This window comes from Moschus berezovskii, chromosome 9 (assembly GCF_049115385.1).
Source record: "Moschus berezovskii isolate FMDL1 chromosome 9, NW_MosBer_1.0, whole genome shotgun sequence".
In the NCBI taxonomy this organism is placed as follows: domain Eukaryota; kingdom Metazoa; phylum Chordata; class Mammalia; order Artiodactyla; family Moschidae; genus Moschus; species Moschus berezovskii.
In genome coordinates this window covers 46,427,528-46,436,444 of record NC_142468.1, presented here as the reverse complement: position 1 = coordinate 46,436,444, position 8,917 = coordinate 46,427,528, and positions in this window count along the sequence as shown.

Below are 8,917 nucleotides of genomic sequence, written 5' to 3'. Positions count from 1 at the left end.
TAATTTACAGTCTCATCAGCAATGCACCAAGGGTTCCCTTTTCTCCACAGCCTCACCAGCACTGGCTATTGCTTACCTTTTTTTAATATATAGTAGTCATTCTATGCTTCTGATTTATCAGTTTTAGGTTAAAAATTCCATAACTACTCCTCAGACTTTTCAATGCCAGTCACAAGTCTAGGTTGTTATCTGTACTTCTAACTGACTGGTTATAAATCAGACTTTCCCACAGCCCTCTCCTTTGGTAATATTAATTTGCTAAAGTGACTTAAAGAACTCAGAGAAACATAATACTACATCAGTGGTTTATTATAGAAGAATATAACTCAAGAACAGCCAGATGGAAGAGATGCACAAAAATGATAATTTTAGGTTGTCAGACACATCTTAAATTTCTTCTTTCCCTTTTTTCCAGTGCTAATTTGTCTTTAAGTGTGGGTTATTCTAATTCTCCAAAGAAGGTATACAAATTGCCAATAAGCACATGAAAAGATGCTCAACATGACTAGTCATCAGGGGAATATAAAGTCAAACCGCAATGAGATACCAGATAGAAGAGATGCACAGGGCTAGGAACCGGGAAAGAACATGTTGCTTCCATGCCCTCTCAGACGGTGCCACTCTCCCCAAACCTCCATGTGTTCACCAACCTGGAATCTCTCCAGACCCCGTTCTTTGGGGTTTTTATAGAGACTTCATTACACAGGCATGACTAAATTCTTGGCGATCAGCAGCTGAGTCAACCTCCAGCCCCTCTCCCTTCCCCAGAGGTCAGGTGGTAGGCTGAAAGTTCCAACCCTCTAATCACATGGCTGATTCTCCTTGCAACCAGCCCCCATCCTTAAGTGCTACTCAAAAGTGTCTTCATTAACATAATAAAAGACATTTTTATAGCTCTCAACACTTAGCAAAGTCTAGGTTTTAGGAGCTCTGTACCAGAAATGGGGAAGAAGACAAATATGTATTTCTTATTATAAACCACATCACAATGTTCATCAGGGAATATTGGCCTGTAGTTTTCTCTTGGTGTCTTTACCTAGACTTGGAATCTTGACCTCATAAAATGAGTTTGGAAGGGTTCCCTTCTCTTCAGTTTTTTGGAAGAGTTTGAGAAGGACTAGCATTCAAAATTTCCATTTTTATCCTTCTCCACATTCACCACCTGAGTCCAAATCATCATTTTTCACCTGAAACTGTAATAGCCCCCTATTCACTACATCCACTCTTGAACTTCTACTATTCATTCCTCTTAGAGCAGCCAGAGGAATCTTTAAAATCACAGATTAGATCATGTCACTCCATTAGAAATCCTTTAGGGGCTTCACACCACCTTTGGAATACAGTGTAGACGTCTTTATCATGGGCCACAAGGCCCTGTGTGGTCCAATCCCTACCCAGATCTCCAATCTTGTGCCACTGTAGCACTCAACTGCAATTCTTTATCTAAGTAGTCCATCTTAACAGACACATTTATTGATTTGAGCAAGTATATGTCAACTTTTGGGCTTCCCAGGTGGTGCTAGTGGTCTGCCAATGCAGGAGATATAAGAGATGCAGGTTTGATCCCTGGATCAGAAAGATCCCCTTGAGGAGGACATGACAACCCACTCCAGTATTCCTGCCTGGAGAATCCCATAGACAGAGGAGCCTGGAGAGCTACAGTTCATGGGGTCACAAAGAGTTGGACACCACTGAAGCGACTTAGCACGCACACATATGTCAACTTTCTTGGAGTCAGCAGAAGGAAGGTAAATACTATCTGTATCACTGACCAAAATAAATAATTATCCTTTTTAAAAATCTAACATTTGCATAGCTTTATTTGTGCATCAGGAATAAAATTCAAAACAAGTAGGCAGATACCATTGCTCTCCTTTGACACCTAGAAAACTAAAACATGCAGAAAAAGTCTTGATACATGAAGTAGTCATAACTACCTCAACTTAAATGTAAATTAAATCTTAATGGAACTTTAGACTACAATTCATCCTTCAGAGTAATATTAAGTCAGCATCAAATATATGTCCTATATTACAAGAGTCTTAAGACCTATAATGTTATATTGCTTACATTCATTTTTAAAGAACCATTTTTAAACATCTGCATCATTCTCCCTCTGAAAATTGTGTTTTTATTACAATTTGGATTGTCTCCATAGAGCAAAATTGTATTTGTATTGTCATTATGGCAAAAGAAAGTCTTGAAATACATAAACCACCCATGTTAATAAGGGACTATCATTAATTTTCCTAAGTCAAAAATCTAGTTAGTGATCTTTGACATTTCAAAACAAAATAAAAACTCAGAAAAACAAGTGGGATATTTTTATCAATATGAGTTAAGATTTATTCTTATTTGAATACTAAAATTAATTTTAGAAGAGAATTTTTATTGTATTTGCTCATTTGTTAGTAATCACTAAGAATGAGAAGAACTAAATTACCCAGAGGTGCTGAAAATACTAATTATGTATGCCTATTTGAGGTACAGTACTAAATAATGCTTTCTTATTGCTTTTGTAAATAATTTATTTACCCAAACTAATTCATACCCAAAGTATTTTATAAAATAGAGCTACTATGGTTTGAGTGAGGATAAAAACCCAGTAATCCACCAGCAGAGTCACCTCCTCATTCCAGTCCCCTAAGAACCTATGGTCTGTTAGTTTCCTGCTTTATAATCCACAGAAGTTGCTGAAATTTTACTTTTGGTCCAAATGAATATGATGGATTTTATAACACAAATTTAACAAATATCATAGCTTGGTTTTATTTTTTACTTAAAGTAGTATTTGTATTTCAAACTTTATTGCTCTCTTTTTTCTTATATGATTAACTCTATTGTTATTCTGTTTTCATTTTCAGTGACTATAAGCTATGAATTTCTAAAATACAAAAGAGAAGAAACATACATTAAGGAAGAGATTCAGCATTTTCATGCATTAATATTTTGTTCTAAAACTTTAGATCCAGTGAGCCATAAGACACTGGCCATTGTAATGTACAGTTGGGCACCTGGCTCAGAAATAAGAACAAAAGTCAGTAGTTTGAAGCCAAATGCTCCAGCGCTGAAATAAAAACAATAACAGAAAAAGGCATGTGAACACGAGTTTCTGGGGGATTTTGCTATTTACATCAATAAATCCAAATAGAAGAGAATATAACAAAAAAAAATAATGTTATAAGTTTCAAAGAAATCAGGAGTAGATGAAATTCAAACACAAGAGGAATAGATATCAAACTCAAACATAAGAGAAACCCTTAATTACATGGCTTGAAGACAAAGTCATTTAGGACAGCCCCCCACTAACCAATGTTTTATTTTTTCTGTAGGTGGATAATAGTCTCCATCACTTTAAGCACCACCTGGATGCAAGCCTGCCTCAGGAATAGCCCATGTCAGCCAGGGTAAACAGGCATTTTGCATAGCATGGGTCTGGGTCTCTCCATTATCTCCCCAATCCAATTATAGCCAAAACCTGCTTTATTAAGAAATATTTTGGTATGTTTCCTTTACTCTCTAAAGTAAAATTAATTAATACTATAACCTACTAATGCACATATTTCATAAGGTTCCAATAATGATGTAAAGAAGAAATAAAGCAACTTATCATTTAAGAGTAAATATTTCAAAATGTAAATATTCAGACATCACTGAAAAACTAATAAAGTAATTGGAAGCTTACAACTTACCAATACTGAATGTTTGGTTTAAGAAATATAAGAAAATCTTATAAAAATCTTAAACCAGATACATTTTATATAAGAAACAGAGATAAAAGAGGGCATATGTAAGAAAGAACATACAATAAAATCTAGCATTAGGAAAAGTAACAGGAAACCAAAATGTACCTGTATGCAACAAGACAAAGGAAATAACCCATAGTCCATGATAAGTTACAGACTGCCAAATTAAATTAAGGTATATTCTTTTGATTGATTAATAATGTCAATATACCCCTGCCAAGACTACCAGATTTTAGAATTTACTGTCAAAGTCTGTGAAGGTAGTATCATTTAGAAATACATTCAGCTGCCAGTAACATCTCCGAAATAACCTTGACTTAAATATGATAAAGGCCTCTCTCAAAAGGAAAACCTAAAGTTTGAATGATCATCAGAAACCAAGCTTCTATATTTCTGCCATGCCACCTTTAACATACAGCTTTTTTCCTCAAAATTGCCTCATTATTGCAAGATGATCACTGCAGATCCAACCATCAAGTCTATGACCCAGGCATGAGGAAAAAGAGAAGGGCAAGGACCAAGGTCACACATTCCAGCTGATTCAGCCTCCTTTAAAGTACTTTCCTGGAAGTCTCACCATGTGATACATGCTTACCACTCATGGACCACTCTCCCTGACTGCAAGAGAGAGGGGGAGATTTAGCGGCACATTTGGGCACATTGCTACATCCAACAATCTAGGAGTTTTACTGCTGAGGAAAAAAGGGGGAAATTCTGGGGGAAGAATAAAGAGATATCTAAAGATGAAATTTAGGAAGTTTTGCCTATGAAGAGCTAAGTAAAAAAGGGTAGTGCCAATTTTAAGACACTTTCAAGAAGACAGATAGTAAAGATCCACTTTATTTTTCAAAGCTTTTTGGATTGCTTTGTGTTTCATTTTAATATGACCAGCTCACACTGCCCTAAAGACAAGCTTCCTGTCCTGGGGCAATGGTTGTTGCCCCAAAACATACGAATCAAATTCAATCGAGAACAATAAGATTCAAAGGCAAATCTAAGGGGTACTTATTGTAATAGAAGGGGAAATTAACCAAAAGTAATAGTAAACAGAAAAAAAATATATACATTCTCCTCAGATAAAATTTGATACTGCGATTTCTCTCTGGTTAAATCAGAAAAATGGAGATTTGGAAAATCATTTAAAGAATTAGGGCTTTATAGACACCAAGAGTATGAGTACTTGGTTTGGTTTGGTTTTCTGTTTTGTCATTTTTATACTGGCCTTCCTAACCCCCATCTTCTCATGCTGCCACAGGTTATCCAGGGGATGTTCCCAACCCCAGAATCGAACCTACATTTCCTGCATTGGCAGGCAGATTCTTTACCACTGAGCCACCAGGGAAGCCCAACGAAATGTCTAGTGGAAGGGACAATAAAAAGTATTTCCCTTTCTATTTAATGGATTATCACAGAGCAGAAAGAGAAAGTGAGGTTGGGTGGTCAGCAGTAGGAAAGACCTCTAGAGAGAGGAGAAAGAGCAGCAAAATGAAGAGAAAAAAGCTCTCCAATTTCAGACTCTGCTGTCTACCTACCTATACCTCCTGACTACTGTCTTTTCCTTGAGAAGTCATCCTAGCCAATGCCTTTCCCCTTTCCCATTGAGCTTACTATGTGGGATTTTCCACTGCTAACCAAAAATAAAAAGGAAAACTTGAGTTATACCAAAAATCCAAATGATGTGATTTTACTAGGACATTTACTCTATCTAGGCTAAATATCTATTTTATCAATATAAATGCCTATATTATATTCAGTAGAATTTATTTTATTCTGGCAAATAAGAATAATCCAGGGTTTATACTGTCTCTGTAACCAGCAACGTCCAACAGGTCAATTTGGTTTTCCTTCTTTATTTCTTTCTTTCTTATTTCTTTCTTTCTTCTTCTTTTTTTCTTTCTTCTTTGAGAAATACTCTTAGAATAAGATGGCTTATCTTTTTAATGTTTTAAATTTAAATTGTGTCTGAAACTTCTTTTCCTTTCTTTAGCTCTTTAATATTTGGCATCTGCAGATTTTAGTCCCAGAGTTAGATCAGCCTGGAGAGTTTCTAATTTCTTGAACTCTCAGTTCTGGCCTGATTCCTACCCCCTGGGAAATATAATGCTACTTCTAGAATCTTTCTAAACCACACAAGGACTGTCGTGTAAGGACATTTCAGTGATCAGAGTTTATGACTCAGAGCTTTAAAAAGTCTAAATTCTAGTATCCGTTCTTAAATTATGTCCTGGTCAGAGTTTAAGTCTCCCAGTTTTCCCCCACTTCACATTACAGAAACTAGATCCAAGAATTGATGAGACAAACTACATTTCCAAAGATAATGTTAGATTATGATAAGAAAATAGTTTACAGAAGACAAGAATAAACATAAGGGGAGAGGAAGGTTAATGAATATTTGGCAGTCATTTAGGAATTAACCCAATATTGAGTACTATATGCCGAGTAATTTCACATATATTCTCCAATTTAATCATTAAAGTAACCTTGTGGCATAGGCACTATGTGACTCATTAAAAGAGAAAACTGAGGCTCAGAGTGGTTAAACGCCTTGCCCAAGGGCCCCATCACTAGTGAGTGTAACAAGACTCCTAGTACAGAATTCTTTTCCCTGCCCCACTCAGTTGAAAAGACTAGTAATTCTACAGCTGGCAATTTGTCATCCACTACCTATGATTCACTTTTTAATATAAACCTTACTAAAATAAATTCACCTTTATTCTAGTACAAACTCAAAATATTACCTTGTCTAGAAAAGTAAAATTGCAAGGTTGTCCCTATTAGAATACTCTAAGGAAGAACTGGGAAACGTGGAATTTGTAGAGAGTTGATACCATTCCCTGGATTCTTTACAAACAAGAATAAACCCCTATCTAATGCAGACTACTCAATACTGCCTCCTTTTAGTCTAAGTGGGGCCCTTTTACCGAGGAAGCTGCTAATATGGCATCAGGCTATTAATGGGAAAAGCATTTACTTTAGATTAAGAATAGTGTAAAGTAGAGCTGGGGCCCTCTATGACTGGCTATTAGGGATGTTAATTAAATATTTATAATATCTAAATTAGCATAGTGAAAGCTCAATTCATCAATTTGTTCTGGTCTGTTTGTAAGGGGGAAAAAATAACTCCAAATGCCCCTGAAGAAAGATGCTATGTGAGTCAATAGGAGGATGACTGAACAATTTATTATGATTGTGGTAAACTTTTTATTTTGATTTTATTTAAAGATACTTGTTGCAGCACCTTATCTTAAAGACCATTTACCACAGTCAATATACTGGAGGGCCATGTATTATTCATTGTTATCCAATGAAAAATTTGCTAAGGTGCTTCCATGCTGAATGTCTGATTGATTCATTGATTTCTTGATAGTTACTTCCAAAAAGTAAAGGCTAAGTTTGATATTGAGACGTGGAGCTGGAAGCCAGAAGCCCCAATTCCTTCCTTTATTACCAACTAGCCTGCTGAAAGACCTAGTTTTCCAAGCCTTTAAATGATATCTTGCTAATAGAATAGTTTGCAGGCTTCATGGTTAATAATTGAGAGGAATAGTTGGATCTTCCACCGAAAACTGTAAGTATGCGGCTGCTTCTCCTGTCCATATAGGGAAGCCAGGAATATTAACACCTAAATGCCCATAGCCTGTGAATGCCTAATTAATGTCTTTTATGAATTCCACTAAATTAAAATTATTTTAAGTCTCATTTTATTATGAGAAAGTCCCCAAAGGGAAAGACCAACTGTTCAATCTATTTTCAACTGTAGATGAGGTTGGCTGCAGTGGAGACTTCATCACCAACATTTTAAATGAAGTTGTATGTGGCTGGCTTAAGCTCACCACCACTCACACACGTTTGGGTAAATACACTTAAATATGGGTGGAAAGTTTGGAACTTTTTTAACAAATCCATCCTCCCCATACTGGCCCAGTAGTTAGTTCCCTGATCATACCTGATGAATGCACTTCTCCCCCAAAACTAAAAATTAGAAAATAAAACTATTAAGACCTCATAGTTTGTTTTGGTTATAATGAACTGTTTTCCTTCTGTCTTGTAGGTTTTCTTCTCCAATTAAGAAGTGACCCGAAATACAATGACCCCTCTTTATATGGGTGCATCTGATCGCCCTCTTTCTTTCCTCCATCAGACAAGCTGGCCTTCCCTAGAGGGTGGGCTGGCGTGAAAGGGTTAAAGGTTCTCTGGTCAAAATGACCCAACAGAAGGAGCCCGGCCCAGAGCTGAAATCTAAGTGCTAATGACCGCTGCCCTTCACCCCACTGCTGTCCACCGGCCGGACCTGAGGCCGGGTAGGGGCCGGGACTGGGAGTGGGCACAATGTTCTGCATTTAACATTTGAACTTCTCCTATCCGAGGCAGCAGGCCGTTTTGTCCTGAGGTCGCTGACCCTGGCTCCCCCATCAGCTGCCCTGAAACCTTAATTGAATGACAGATGGTCGTCTTAGGGGGTGCCAGAAGCTGCGGGCTGCCAGCCGCACAGGGGCTGCGGCCCCAGGCCCCAGCGGTCCTGCCCCGGCCCTGCCAACAAGGGGCGGGCAGCAGAGGCAGCAGGAGGCCCGCAAAAGCGGCGGGCTTGGTGGGTCTCGGCCAAAGGCGTGGCCCCGCGCCCCCTGAGGAAACAAGCGCCTAAGTGGTCGCACGGGCGAATAACCGGTTCCTAGCGCTCTAACCAGCCTCCCACGCAGAGCGCCCCAAACAGTTCAGGCCCCATCTAGGCCTCGGTCCCCGGAAGGCAGCCGAGAAGGGACAAAACGTCTCGCCTCAGTGTCGAAGGCCCGTATTCCAACAACCGCGGGCCCCAAGCGTCGAGGTCTAGAGTCCGTGCGGCCTAAGGCAAACAAGCTAGAGTCCAAGCCCAAGATGCCCACCCCCAGGTGGGTCCACCCTCCTGAGCCGGCGAGAAGGCCCGGAAAAGACCGATCGCATGCCGCACGCGGCCTGCCCTGAGTCACCAAGAGCGCCTTCGGGCAAGCGCCATTCTCGGCCGAGGCCACGCGAGCCACGCTGATGTCCGAGCGCTGGCGCCCCAAAACCACCCCATTGCAAGGAGCTTTCAGGGCTCTAGGGTAATAGATGCGAGCCCCAGAAGGCGCCTGGAGGCACCAGAGTCCAGCAGCACTGCCTCAGCCGCTCGTCCGCGCCCTAGTGTCCTATTTCTT